We start from the raw sequence: 15,267 nt of genomic DNA, 5'->3' as shown, positions 1-15,267 counted from the left end.
TGTACAGCCTTTCCCAGAGAGCGACTGAGGAACTATCCATGACTTTAAAGTGGCTATAGAGTATATAATGTAATTCACTCTTACTTTACAACAGAGCTGTAAGGGTCCAAGGTAGCATTGTATTAATGTCTTAACTACCCTACCAGCTAGCCATTTGCTGGTGTTTATTTTTGTGTACCCCCTTGTTCAGCAGGAAAATGGAAGTGTGAGTACAAGACTAATGACAAAATCAAGGTCTGGTACCATAACCCTTACTGCCTCATCTGTTCTGTTAAGACATTCACAGCTATACCTGTCTGTCTGTCTGTAACTTAAATTGCAAACCCTATTATGTTGTATTTGTCACATTTGATATGCAGGATTTTGGCACTGTTAGTATACAGGAGGCTACAATTGTGTTCTGAGATTTGTGAGGTTTATGTGACTATTACTTCAGTATGGAGTATCTTTGTCTCTTAATTCTTTCAATTTTTTGCTCTTCTCTCTTTTCTTGATGCATGAAAGATTTTTTCAGATGGATTCCTTTAGAAGTGCTTTGCCCTTGGTAGAATCCTTGGCATTAAAAGGCTTGCTTTAGGAAAGGGGAAAGAAGAGTGTTTAAGACCATGGGTGTAAAATGCCTGTTTCCTCCAAGCCTGCTATATCAAGGTACTTAAATTAATAAAGCTCTGTATGTATACAAGACCATGGTACCTTTTATTTAGAGGTCTATAGATTAATATAAGAGTATCATAGAGCTCGCAGAGCATTGCTGGGAAGTTTGTATTTACTACGACCAACTTCCTTCAGCATTTGATGAACTTTGTATCATTGTGACCTTGTTGAGAGATAGCTTGCTGGGAGTGCTGGAAATGCTTTAGAAACACTGACCCTCTTCCCTGGCTGGTAAATTTTCTTCAAACAGAGCAAGATATTGTACTTAATAAATGTCAGAATAAGACCTGACTGGTAGGGAGCTTTTGTATTACTTTACCATAAACTGGTTCTTTCATATCAAAAGTAGTGTACCATCTGCCTGCAATAAACATTGTGCTCTCATTTCTGCCCATTCTTGCTCAGACTGAAATGTTCTAGCTGTACATTTACAAATCTGGGATGACTGAGTGTTAGTATCATGAAGTCACCACAGCTGTAATTAGCTAACAGCCAGCTGCATTTCCCCTATAGTTATGGTCCAACAAAAATCCAGGAGAGTCAGGTTTGCCCACGAGGGCAAAATTTAACTCTACATTGTTGAAATTACACGTATATACTGACATAAGTCTTGTATTTAGCATCATACAAGGTCTCACTCTGTGTCTATCAAAGCACCAGTAAAGAAGCCCCATCTGTGAAGAGCTGGAAGTGTAGTTCCATCAGGAAAGGGAAAATGCCAGAGCAGCTCTCTGCAGTGAGCTGGAACATAGGAAGAGAAAGGGCCCCTCTCAGTTCAGGGATTTTGCAATCATGGGGGTGAGAACAAGCTGCTATCCGAGCCCTCTGAGTCTTCGATGCTGGTGTTTGGGAACTGGGTACCATGGTGAAGGGAGCGCTGTGTCTCTCTGAGGAGCGGATCCGTGCTGTGCCATTTTGTAGGAAAAGTATGTATGACAAAAAGTACAGGTCAGGCATGGTAACAGTGCTATGAACTTGTGACAGAAGGGTTCCCTTACACATGGGTCACATCCATGGTGTCTGAATGCCATCATTGTGGCACTCGCAGCCTTGCCCTGTATGTAGCTCTTGGCTCTGTGTCTCTTACACTGATGATGAGGAGGGTTTTGGTGCTGTGTGCTCTAAATGTTCTGTGTAGATAGATACATATCCTTCCCCACCAGCAAAGCAAGTCTCTAATTTGTGTTTGGAACTTTTCAGGTGGTTTTATGGTAACAACTAAGAAAAATATTACTTACACCTTATTACTCACATTTCCTCTTGGGTGTAACTTGCAACCTCATACTGCTCTTTACTTTGCTAGCCCATTGTTAGTCCCTTTTGTATGGTAGTTTTCCAGCTTGTATTATTTGCTATTTAGTTTGCATTTCATTTTAATGGGGTAGCCTTTGTTTTCAGTGAAGTCAGTTTGGGACTTTGCTTTAATTCCACTGAGTAATCTTAGAAAACTTCTAGTAGTATGCTGCCCTGTTTGTATGCTTGACAGCTTTAGTTCGAGGAGTAACCACAAGTTTGTATGTAATGTTTTGATTGACGATCTGTTTTGCTGTATACTGCCTCTATCACCAGACTTCTTAGTAAGATCTGCCTTTTGAAGCATGAGTGTGATAAAAATTCTTGTCTTAGTTTTAATTCTGCTGTAGCATGTCAGTTTAACTGTTGTAGAAATAAGGATATTTTTTATGACAAGGTGCTGTGTGCCGTGAAGAAGCTGTTGAAAATCAGCCGTGCCAATTTAAACATCACGGAAAATATTGTAATACAGTCTGACACTTTGCAGCATGAAAACGACAGACTTTGTAGAGCATGAAGTTCTTCTTGCCAGCTTTTGGGAGCTCAGTTAGACACCAACTTCAGTGTATCATATTGAACAAAAAGGGCAGCTATGCCTTCTGTCTTACCATTTTCAAGTGCTGTGGGCAAATGAGCAGCTGGTTACTTGGTATCAGTTTGCTCAAAAGCAGTGACCAGTTTTTCAGAGCCTGGCTCAGCTGGTGCAAGAAAACTTGCACAGTAGATCTTTGTAGCTGACGTGTGGCTGTTTTGCAGAGGTCCTGGCTGGAATTTGGTAGCTTAGCCAGGCCTGGGATATGAGAAGCTTTAAATAAGAACATATGGTAACAAACCTTAAGGTGCTTTTGCGTGGATCACAGTCCTCGTGTAGTGCGGGCCCTGCTCATTGTCTGTGCCACCACTGTAGAAAAGGGCCTGTGATGGTGCTGGCTCATTTCAGGCTGCTTTTCTTAGTTGTGTGTTTCCCAGATAGAAACCTGGGTAGCTTAACAAAAATTCCTCTTGAAGCACATGTTTGTAATGTGTTGCATTACTGGTTTCTAGCTTCCCTGTGTATATAGAGAGAGGTTTTTGGCTGCTGTGCATGAGCAGTCTGTGCAGAACACCTAAGGTATGAATGGAGCAGAGATGTTTCTTGCTGCTTTTTTTTTTTTTTGCATGTGAGTTGTTGTCTTTGTATGGGAGAGATTAATGATTTAGTTTGGCAGTGGTTCAGAACAAAACTTATTTCTAATGTATCTAGGGATTTGCATGTTAACAAAACAGTTTTTGTTTTTCAGATTGCCAGTGCTACGAATATAGAGATTTCCAGCAACAAAGTCTTCAGCTGGTGAAGCAGCGAGGGCAGCGTTGAGAATACACCCCACCACCCTCTGTGCTCTAACCCCAAGATGAACAGAGAAATGAGGCATGTGGAGAGCAAATGAGTTATGCAAGGTTTGTTTGTTTTGATTTTGACATTTTGTTTATTTCTGAATGTATAAATTAGATTATGGAATCAGTTCTAGGCCAAGGTCTGGATACAACCAGCTTAAAAGGAGGTTGAGAAAAGGAGGCTGAAGGGAGACCTTATCACCCTTTACAACTGCCTGAAAGGAGGTTGTAGGGCGGAGGGTGTTGGTCTCTCTTCCCAATAAGCAAGTGATAGGATGACAAGAAATGGCCTCAAGTTGTGGCAGGGGAGGTTTAGATTTGATATTAGGAAAAAATTCTTCATGGAAAGGGTTGTCAGGCATTGGAACAGGCTGCCCAGGGAAGTGGTGGAGTCATCATCCCTGGAGGTGTTTAAAAGGCATTTGGATGAGGTTGTTAGGGACACGGTTTAGTGCCAGAGTTAGGTTATGGGTGTACTCAGTGATCCTGAGGGTCTCTTCCAACTGAAATGATTCTATAATTCTATGAAAATTTGCTTTAGTCCATAGGTCTTAATGTTTCATATTGACTGGGTACCTTTGAGGTTTCAGAATCAACCAGTGGTGAACACCAACAATGTGGGGGGGAACGTAGCCTACCTGAATTGTTTCTTTCAAAGCATTAATCCAAATCTTAGTGCCTCTGACTTCAAAATAGATTGTGTTTACAAAACTTCAGTCCAGACAAGCGTTGAAATATGTATATAACAGAGATGCACTTTTCTATACTTATGGAGGGAGAAAGAGGGATTCAGGCTTTTCCCTGCTCAGCTCTCAAGAGTGTTATGATGTGGTAGGTATCTGTCCATCAAAGGAGAGGGAATGAATGAGCATCTTGTGGTGTAGACTGCATCATTCCAGAATTAGACAGAAAATTACTGGCAAAGAGATGACCTACTCCTGATGTCTCACTGTCCCCAAAGGACAGAGCGACAGTAAAGTTTATTTCTGGTTATCACCCGATGTCTTTCTGCTGTAGTCACAAATCTTATGTACAGCTTGAGAGAGAGAGAGATACTTTGTTTGAAGGTTTGAAAGACTTGGTGTAACTGAGCTGATGGGAGAGCAGGTTTCCTCCAACCCCTTTAGTTTTGTCATGTGAAATAAAGGGGTTTTTTTAGAGATTTTAAGAGACTTAATCATGATGTTTTATAAGAGTGTGATGAGAGAGTGTATGCAACTTTTTATTATTTTTAGTTGTTTCAGGATTTTTTACCATTATTAACTAGAGAAACTCCACATTGTTGCAATTGTTGTGCTATCTACTGCACCACGTAGTTAACACAAAATTCAGTTGTGTTTGAGCTTTGTAGCAGGAATCTAATGTGCAATGCTGACAAAACCATTTTTTAGGAATTTCAGGCCTATAGGCAGTTCTGCACATCAAAGTCCTATGGAGAAGGGTTGGACCTGAGTGCATCCAGTTCATCCTCATTCCCCGGGAATTTGTCTGATGCGATCTTAAACACATCCATGGGCGACGGCTATAGTTTCAGAGGGATTCAGTCTCATCCCATGCTAGGACAGGATTGCTTTTCTTGTCTGACAAAATACTTTGGGGCAAAATTGTTCTGAATAAACAAGGGAACTCTCCAAGTTGCGGGTTTTTCTCCAACTGACACACACCAGGCAGGTGACTCATTGTTACATGATATTCAAACAGCTAAAAAAAGTTTATATATACATATATACACCATTTATTTTGTAACCCACTCATCTCTCTTAAAATCAGTAGATAATGGAGCATTGCTACCTTTTGTAATGACTTTAGAGTTCTGCCACTTGAAGGGAACTTAGGTCATCAGTGCCACAGAAATAAAAATGCACAAGCTCTGCATTTGCTGTTCTTTGGTTAGCAGAGTGTTTTCTAAAACAGAGAGGATATTTTTAATACTAGCTTATGCATCCAGGATATACTATAAAATAAAAATGGATTTGCAAGGGTGATCAGTCTTATGTTGAACACGATTACAGCAGTCTAGAAGCTCTTGTGAATTTTGGAGTTTTTGCTCCTCAGAAAGACAAAGTAATACAAACAAACAACCCTAAAATAGCTTCTAACTGATTTTGATAAACGGACATCCATGGTGCTGTGCTGTTGTGATTGATAAAACTACACTTACTGTTCTGGTGTGTTGTGCTGTGCTTTATTGCTTCAGGTTAAAAGTGTCACTGAGATTCTATACACTGCAGCACCCATAAAAAAATCTTAATTTGTTGTGTTAGTTCACCTGTTGCGGGCTTGTGGTGTGGTGGTGGTTGCTGGTTTTGTTCTATTTTGTTTGATCTGTCTTGCTAAAAATGAAGTATTTGACCTGATTCTGAAATTTAATGAAACTAATGTCTGTTGAGGGATCTGGTCCCACAAATATCAGAGCCTGCTGGTTGTTTTTGCAATGTTTCAGTGCTGTGGGGTAGATACACTATTTATTGCCTTGCAAGTTCTTCAGCTTTTAAACAGTCAGTACATGTTGTTTCTTTTGATTGTGATCACCTGCAGTTTTTCAAAAAGCTGTGAAAACCCAGAGTGAGTTTGTCAGTGGCAGAAGGTGAATTTGAGACCAATGTGAAGAGACAGAAAAGAAAATGATGGTATACAGATTCCTAGTGATAATTGTACCAAGAGCGTCCTAAAATTACAAAGCAGCGTGGCACATTAAAGCATTAATTTGCATTTTGGTCAAGGTGTAGCTGAATTTTTTGGCTATTCCTTTAATTCTGCTCTGTTAATTACCTGCTGACAGGTTCCTGGGGTGGAAGCAGCAGGAACCGTGCCTGCAGCAGTTCCCTGACATAGTGTTTTCTATCAAACAGAGCAATGGGACTCCTGAGGTTACTTTGAAACCTGAGGTCTCCCACTGTAGACCAGCAGACTGCCTTGAACAGGAACCTAATTAAAAAGCCCAAGATAGTGAATAAAGCTCACAAGTGCCATCTGGTCAGGTTTACAACCTGAAATTACTCAGTAAATCTCAGTAACGAGTTTGATTGTTCCTGCATTTGTGCTGCAGCTGAATTCTGTTACAGCAGCCGGCCCTTAGGAGCAAAGTTGTGCTGACTCTCTTATTGTTAATGACCACTTGGACTTCACTAAGTATTCCAGCAAAGTCTGTTCTGGAGTTAGAGGTAGTTTGAAACTTAATCTACTGAGGAAGGTATTGATACCCTTCAGGCCCTGTATTGATGTGCCAGCTTAGAGTGTGCTTGGAAGGGGCAGCGTGTGCTGAGCACTAAGAAGGTATCTGGCAAGAGGCACTTCCTTGGGCTCTGTCTGAGCAAGCCCATCCTGGCTGACTGCAGTTCCTGCTGGAAGGAGGTGCGTAGATTGTTTCCTTGGCAGGGGAGTGGGTTCGGGTTCCCCAGATCTGAGGGCTACTGCTTCATGCAGCCAAAGAACCTCCTTGCTGTGCGTTGCATGCAGGCTTCAAAGTGTTGCTCTGCCTTTGGGCACTACACAGAAGACACAAACATGCACACCCATACTACATGCCAACTCTCAAGTTGCTCTGGAGAGTGTTTTGTTGTGTTTGCGCAAGGTGTAGAAAACCTGGCTTACACAGATAACTGGTTAGCATGAGATATGGGTGGTAAGAGTGTACCTCTTGGAATGGGTTGACACTGGGTCTATAATGGTAGTGTAGCCCGGGGAAGATGGACACCTGATTTTTCAGAAGAGCCTATTTTGAAGCAAAGCTGATGTATGATTGCGATAAGTAGGTCACTGTGTGCTTACTTTAATAGCTGTTTAATTATTGCCCAGCATTACTGGCATATGCAGTAAGACTGTGGACTCAGATGTTCAATTAAGATACGATCATAACTCCATCTGTAGAGTCATGCAACAAATTGTTCCTAGGTTAAAGTACTGAAAAGCAAGGCTCAGTTCTTTATCTCCTTTTCAAGTGAAAGTCTTCCTAATGTGGCTGATAGGATGAGAAGTCTATAGATCTAGAGGGGGAAAAAAAATTGTGATAGAATGACTGGGAAACTAATCATATGTGGGGAGAAGGACATGCACCAGTGCCTTCACATAAACCATGGAACAGAACAATCTTAAAAACTCTTTCAATAGCTTATAATGTCATTAGCAACAGTGTACATTCAAGCTTCACGTGGAACAAGGTGAACATGGCAGGAAGAAGTTTTGTGGCTATTTGGACAAGCCCCTGTGACTGGTGCTTGGGTGTAGTCTAGAGGAGGAAAGGTTTGAAACAGGTTGAGGAAGTGGAGGAAAACTGAGGGAAGCCTTGTGGCCTGCTGGTTAAGCTCTGTATTCAGGAGATAATTTCTTATTGACAGGCAACAGAGGATAAACTAGGTAAACTCAGTTACCGGTTTTCTAATTAGTCAATCCAGTATATGCATTCTTTTGCAGTATAACCCTAGAAAGAGTAGATAAGGCTGTAAGTACTTCAAGTTGAGATGACGTTTATATCACCAAAGCTGGGTAGCTGTAGTCACTGGCTATCCTTATTTTCTAGCCATACATTAATTTCCCTGTTGCCTTGGTGTTCTCTGTCACAGCCCCATCCTCCACTGTCTGACAGCTTGACTACACTGTCAGCAAGGATCATCAGCCTTACTGAAGATGACAATGAAAAGTTAGGCATGCCTGATGAAGCTTGCCAGCCACAGGGCAGCTCTCTCTGTTACCTATATCCAGTTTGACACTTCTATAAGCTGGCACTGCTGGCAAGATACTGAGCAAAGTGTCACCTTTCCCCCGTGGAACTGCTGGGGTGTCTGTGGGAAGGGGAGCGTAACAACCTGAGGGAGTGCGGGATGACTCCTGGGTGCCTGCCCTTGCTCTGCAGCCAGTGCGATGTAGCTTATCCTTCGTGCCAGAGAGCTCATCCTCCTGCATGGTAACATGAGGTGACAGGGGTTGGTGTGTGTAGGTGGCATGGCTGATACCTGGAAAGCATCACACCAGGTTTTTCCTGGTCTGTATGGCCTGGCCTTGAGCACAAACAATGGTGCTCTGTGCGTGAGCATGGGAAGCAGGAGGAGTGTTTGTGTTTGTATTTCTGAGAGCCATTTTAACTGAGCTGACTGTCAGTCAGGGTAGATCATTGTTCTCCTACCTGAGTCTTACCACTGTCATCAACAGGCTGTGGACATCCCTCCTTGAGGTTCTGACAGCTGCTGCGTTTTGTCTGCTCAGAGATGTGCTCTTCTGCTGAGGAACAGCTCTCATTTCTGTTGCCTCCTTCTGGTGTTCTGTGAAGCCTTGCAGCATACTCTGTCTTCCCTACTGAAAGATTGTCTTTTATCCTGATATGTCAGAGAGGTTGTGTTTTTTGTTTTTGTTTGTTTGTTTTGTTTTTCTTTTATTAAAACTATGTACATCAAATGTTCCCTGCAGTCTTCAGCTGAATTTGCTTATGGAGCTAATATCTTAAAAATTTCGTTACACTTTCACGTTAGAGAACGACATGTTTCAAAACAATTGACCATGTAATACAGGATACCAAAATTATCTTGGAAATAGAAGACCCAGAAAAGAAAATGACAGATATTGAGTATCCTCACTTCAAAACAAAATCAGTGTTTCTTATTCACATGCTCGTGCTTTGCTCAACCTTTGGTGTCTTATAAAAGCATTGTGGACAATATTAAAAATAAATTTGTGTATTTTTTTTGTCTAAAAGACAACATTTAGGAAAATATTACTTCTCCATATTTGCTGTTACAATCACACTTAGTGTTTAGTTCAGTCCTAACATTGCATACATTTGCATTACTTGAATTTTTTCTTACTTTTCTGTCTGGCGTGTTGTTGATATTTAAAAAATAACTACTGATGGATTAGAACAAAACAGGTATGCTAGTTTTAGGATTTTTATAAACAAAATTAAAAATACTTCAAAAAGGAAAAGGAAACATGGATAATAATTCAGTAGTTTGGGAGCTCAGTGCACTTCCCTGTAGCAACACTAATCTGGTAGAAGTTCTGACAGTGCTGCAGAACTTATCATTCATGGTAGCTGGGCCAGTGAATGTAGCCTCAGCTCGCTCATTAAGGTCTTGCATGAAAGCTCTGCTTTTCATGTCCTGATACACTTGCTGTTTAGGTTGCCCAGAAGTGGGTAGTTTGTATATGAGTAACAGCTGTTATTAGTCCGGTATCTTATGAAAGACATTTGGCCTTTAGGTATATTTTTGCCTTTGAACCTACCAAGCCATTTGATTTCCAGAAATTTTCTTCCTTTTAAGTCTCTGGAGTGTATCTGAAGAGGTGGCAATATAATTGCCAAACTGGCTGTTGTTTAGGACTGGAGCAGAATTTGAGTGGAAACCAAATGGTGCCACCCACTTTCCTGTATCACTGAGAAGGGATCTTGTACACCAATTGCTAAGGAAGTTCCCTCTACCATTTAAAACAAACAAAGAACAGTTTTAGGAAGCGCAGTGTTCTGGATTGAGTCACTGAAAATTTGAATTTTAATGTTGTGGATCTTTTCCCACACTATTAAAATGTGCCTGGTGTAAGAGCTGCTCTGTTGTGTTTTCCTGGGCATGAAGCAGTGGAAAGGGCAGGGCATGGTCCAAACCTGGATCGCACGGACCAATAAATCAACTGCCGAAGCACTGAACCTTCAGCTTTTTGGTATGTCAGAGGGAGGGGCAGAAACTGCATGGAAAACTGAAGGCATCGGAAGTAGTGATTAAAGCAATCTTATTTATTGTTTTAGTTTTGTATTTCAAAGCTTTTTCTTCACCCTTTTCTGCTTCATGAGTTGGCACAATGGATGAAATACTGTCCCTATTGAAGTTAGTGGGAAGTTTGCCATCAGCTTTAATGGGACCAAGATTTTACCCACAGTGTTTTAAGATGGTTTGAGTGTTTATACAGCATGAGTGTATTTCATAATTCCTTGGTTTGTAGATAATAATGAAAGCGTAGGTATCTCTTTCAGTTACCTAAAGAACATTATACTTATTTTTACAGTGCAAAGTTTCACCTAGTTACATGAAATTTTGTACTGATTTTCTCAAAACTTTTTTTTTAGGTCTACAGGAAAGGGTGTTTTACTGGCAAACTAACTTTCAGTTAAGGTAACTATGTGTACTGAATGGTAAAATTGCACGTGAGAGCTTTTGTGGAAAGGACTTCTGTCTCAAAAATAAAGTGTGTCATGGAATGACCTGAATTTTTTTCTGATTGCTGTCTTGAAACAGCTCTGCTAATTCCTTTAGTGAGTCCAGAATAAAAATTGCACGAAATAATTACATTTGAAGTGTGTGTCTGTGTAATCAGTTTGTATAGACCACTGTATATTCAGGTTCATATAGAATATGTCTGCTATTTTTTCCTAGAAAATAACAGTATAAAGACGTCTTATATTGTTTCTTAGCCTAGGACAGCGATGTCAGATTTTTTTTTCTAATATATTGTATATACATCTTCATATGTGGCCTTTATATATTTTAATTTCCATTAAAAGGCTGTATGAAGGGTGAGTGGGAATAATAAAATATTGAGCAATAAAGGGATAGTAGGCTGAGATATTTCTTCATTTTCTGGCTATTTTTAGATGGTGACATTTCCTTAGAAGAAAAGCAGTTCTCTATACTGTGCATTCACTAGAACCCTCACGAGCTATGTCCTCTATTCCTTAATAAAATCTATGTTAAAATGATATTAAGTTCATCTGGCTTCCAGGACATGGTGTTCTGTTGCATATTGACAAACCTGACATATTTCTTCACGTCTGTTGGCATCTTGCTGTAACCTGAATTATGTGCTCTTGAGGGCAGAGACTGAGCTTTCACTCCATCCACTCTACTTGATGCAGTGGGAGCTTGTGGGAAGGGAATGGATGCTTTTGAGCATTGTAGCAGAATAAGACGTGGTAACGGGATGGTGCCTGAGTGGAGCTGAGGATAGTTGATGAGAGAGATGGATGAGGAGAAGACGAGAAAGCTCTGGCAGGAGGCTTACAGTGACTTTTTTCCATGTGCCTTTCCTTTTCCCCAGCCATTACTTGAGTATTCACCAGACATTAATCTTCAGCTTTCTTGTTTTCACAGCTACCACAGGTGCCACCCGTCCATCTGTAGCCACTGTAGATGAACCATGACAGTATTGAATGGTTAATACCCAATAAAGCATATTCCCAGGTGTTAAATAACCAACTATTCCATAGCTCATTGCCTTGTTTATCCTCTACTCTCAGGACCCAGAAACCGTGCTGAGAGGGGGAAGCCTTTTTGGTGCTTGTTCATTCCTCACGTCAGCAGCATCTGGGTTGTTTCAGGAGCTCAGCAGTTAGCTGTGCGAGAGCTTAGGAAATGATTGTAAGATGTCTGTGTTGGTTTATTTCCTGTGTGTCATTTCCTGTGATATTTCTACAGAATAGCCCTTTTTGTTACACAGACATAAATCACCGGCGCTATAATGCTGCCATAGAAAATGAAGCAGTATGTTATGCACGCACACAGGCAATGAGACTGTAGTGCTGTCTACTAATGCTATTAAGTATACTTAATATAGTGGTAGATTTCTGGAAAATCAAGAGTGAATTCCAGTGGGAGTAGGAAAATAACGAATTTATAGATATTTTTGTCTCATTTTGTGATAAGTCTAAATATATTTCTGTCTTCTGAAGCGCTTTTGGAACAAGTTGAGTTTTTAGCTAATGTATACGTCCTCTAGCTCTTACAGGCTGTAATTTCTTTACTGTTGGCTTTGTTCTCCCCAGAATATTTTTCATTTCTTCTTAAAATAATGAGAGTTTAGATCAAAGTATTAGCAAATAGCACAGGATTGGCTGTATACCCAGAATCTCAAAATCAGTATTTATCCAGACTATATATAGCCGATTGATTAAAGTGGTTTCAGGTTTTGTGCAAGTCAAGAAGCTATTTATGTGTGTTGGAATAAAAGCCATAGTGTTGAATGAAGTTTTCATTATTCACAGAAGTTTGAAATTAGAAGTTATTTGATTTCCAAGGCTTTTGTAGAATCAGTAAAGGAAGATTTATAGTAAAAACCAGGAGATGAAGGGTGGGTTTTGTAAGTTCTTTGGACTTCATGGGCAAAAAAAACACATAGAATGAAGTTGATGTTTGACAGTTTTTAAAAATTAATGTGTTGCAAGGCCAGAAGTGACCACTGTGATCAACTAGTTTGATTTCCTGAATAACACAGATTGCGTGACCAAAGTTTTTTTTTCTTTCTAAAGACACATCAGTTCACATATTTAAAAAAGAAAAAATAAGGAGAGGCTGCAGTCCTTGATAGACTGCTTCATGTTTACTGTATTCTTGTAATTCCCCCCAAACCTTGTATTGCCTCTGTTGCTGCTGGTCACTGCTGGAGACTGATTCTCTGAAGTGAACCTGTGAGCCTGACCCACCACATCTCCTTCCAGGTTCTTGTAGAATGTGATGAAATAAGCAATATATATTGCTTTACGAGCTGCTGCTTTTCTGCATGTGTTTTGACAGGCAGCATACAATGTGAAATCCTTTCTTGCTGAATTAAGTATGCAGCCTATAGGAAAAGATGAAGGAATAGAGCTTGGGGTAGCTGAGCCCCATCCATCCCTTGGCCACCATTCAGCCTGGAGAAGCCCCCTTACCTGTGCACTCATCTCTCATCTCCCTGTCTTTCCCCCTCGTCCCTCTGCCCTCCTCTGGGGATAAGGAAACCTCTTCAGTCCAGAACTTCTTGATTTGTGAATGATAACCCCTGTTCATTATGATTATATGACCCTGTGTAATTGTTTGAACATGCTTTGCCAGGCATTAGCAGGTGGCATTCAGCAATAAAAAGCCTGATTTTTTTTTTGAACTGGTTACGATAGCAGAAAATTGTAATGATTTCCTTGGACGAAGTCCTGGCATCACTGAACACTCTGGAGACTCTGGGGATTTTACATTCAATGAGATCTGGGTCAGCATTCACCCACTGCTGTTTGTGTACTTGTGTTTGTTGTGGTGTTTTTTGTGTAGTAGTGTGTTGTTTTATGTTTTTGTGGTGTGCATGTGTTTGGTTTTTTTTGTTTGTTTGTTTGGTTGGTTTTTTCTCCCTTCCCCTGCCTGTGGTAACTTCGAGGAAGATCTACCTTTCTGGGACAGAGATGGCAATCTGATTGTAGTGCTGATCGTTGCCTCCTACAGCAAACAGTTAGGGCTATTGACAGTCCTGGTCAGAACCATGTCATTAGGTAAAATGTTGTGAAATTTTAAAACCAAGGTTTTATAACTGAAAGGATTTGGAAACATATGTAGAGTCACTGCTTCTGTCTAGACTGTGGAAAGAAAAGAGCAAGTGTTACACTGTGAAGTGGTAGCTTAGCTTTTGGCTAAAGAGTAACAAAATATTCTCTATGTCATACAGAAAACTGACTTTGTCATGAAGATCTGTTTTCATTAAGGGAAAAAAAAAAAGCAGATCTGTGCTGTTAGCTAGGGGATGTTTTTTTCCAAACACTTCGGTAAGGAGTGTATGGAAAATTTGTGCTATGATTTTTCCCAAAATGTAGTCTAAATCTGAAAAGGCTATTTTAAAGCAAATACAGTACTAAAATATTTCAAAGCTATTAGTTGTAAGCTATGCATTATGTATTTGTAAATGATTACTTTTGCCTGTTTCCTGTAAAAATGGATCTAACCTGCTGACACTTGCAACAACCATTTTTTGTTTCATTTTGGCACAGTCAGTTATTGGAGGCTTTTAACGCCATTGTAAGGCATAAGACGTCATTTCCACATTGCCTTTTTTTGCTAATTTGTGTGTATATGTAACCTTCCTAAAGTAGCTTGGTCTTAGGTGTCCTTATACTTAGAAAGCTTTCCCTGACATCTGTATAAAGGTTTCCTCACTGAAAATCAAGTTGATTTATTTCTCGTCTGTTCTTGATGAGACTGGCCAACAGCTAATCCCAAAACTCTCTTTGTAACAGCCTTTATATACTGAAAGAATATTCTGCTTTCTATTTTTTTTCTTTTCTGAAAAGGTTTGTCTTTCCTCTTCCATTTATTCAAATTGTCCACTTCTCTCTTTCAAATAACTGAACAAAGTAGCTCTCTAAAAGTTTCAACAATATTGATGCAATAATTATAATCTTTGATCATTTTAATAAATCAAATAACACCTTAGTTTAAGAAATTGCTGACTTATATTGTTTTGTGCTTGTATCTTTTAGCCATAGTGTTATTCCTACTTCCTCCATGCACACCCAGAAAGAAAAGATGTACTAAAAGAAAAAAATAAAACCAACAACACAAAAATTATTATTTGCATTAGGAGACTAAATGTAAATTATTTTCCTTTTGTTTAAGGAAATTGTTTGAGCTACTCTCAAAGCTCATAACTTTTTTCCTATTTGTTGTCATAGTGATGTTTTGTTCTGTGACTTATTTGCAGAGCGTGCCTTTCAGCCAAATGGAAAAATGTGGACTTGACTTTGGTTTTCAGTTGCACCAGTGTGGAGCTGTTGTTTTGCTGGTAAAGATCAAGAATGTGTCACATGTTCAGAGGAGTTTATCACCTAAATTCAGCAACATAATGTGCAAATAAACAGTTGTGATACTGGTAGCTAAAGGAAGGAGGATGGCAGGTGGATATAATTATAAAATGTTATTATGAGTTAATCTATTTAATTGAAAGATGGGGCTTGCTTTTCTGTACCTGACTTCTACAAATCAAATCTTCCGCCTTGTACTTTTGAGAAGGAGGGCTTGGCTCTCAGACCGTGTGCTGCTGTGGAGTTCCTACATGAAAATGCACTTAGACGTTTTTCGGTAAGATAATAGGGCATTGGGAGATGGGTTGTGCAGTATCAAGCATGTCAGGGAGCAGCAGTGGTCCAGGGTGGAGTTCCTGCTGGCATCTGCAGCTGGTGCTGGGGTCTGCCTGTGTCACTAGATAATGGCCAGGAGCTGTTAGAGCAGCTAC

The 15,267-nt window shown here is 40.1% G+C and overlaps 2 protein-coding genes across 3 annotated transcripts in view; both read left to right on the top strand.

Moving 5' to 3' along the window:
• The window catches only part of SCAF8 (SR-related CTD associated factor 8), a 159,896-nt gene extending 156,531 nt beyond the window's left edge, over nucleotides 1–3,365 (top strand). Inside the window, exon 21 of the mRNA XM_065057333.1 lies at nucleotides 3,228–3,365. The gene's annotated coding sequence lies outside the window, so the exon portion shown is untranslated. The remainder of the gene's footprint in view (nucleotides 1–3,227) is intronic.
• Nucleotides 3,257–15,267, top strand: part of TIAM2 (TIAM Rac1 associated GEF 2) — a 137,468-nt gene continuing 125,457 nt past the window's right edge. For both annotated transcript variants that reach the window (XM_065057328.1, XM_065057327.1), the window contains exon 1: nucleotides 3,257–3,384. The gene's annotated coding sequence lies outside the window, so the exon portion shown is untranslated. The remainder of the gene's footprint in view (nucleotides 3,385–15,267) is intronic.

This window comes from Columba livia, chromosome 3, assembly GCF_036013475.1.
Source record: "Columba livia isolate bColLiv1 breed racing homer chromosome 3, bColLiv1.pat.W.v2, whole genome shotgun sequence".
In the NCBI taxonomy this organism is placed as follows: domain Eukaryota; kingdom Metazoa; phylum Chordata; class Aves; order Columbiformes; family Columbidae; genus Columba; species Columba livia.
This window is presented reverse-complemented; position numbering and strand designations above follow the sequence as displayed.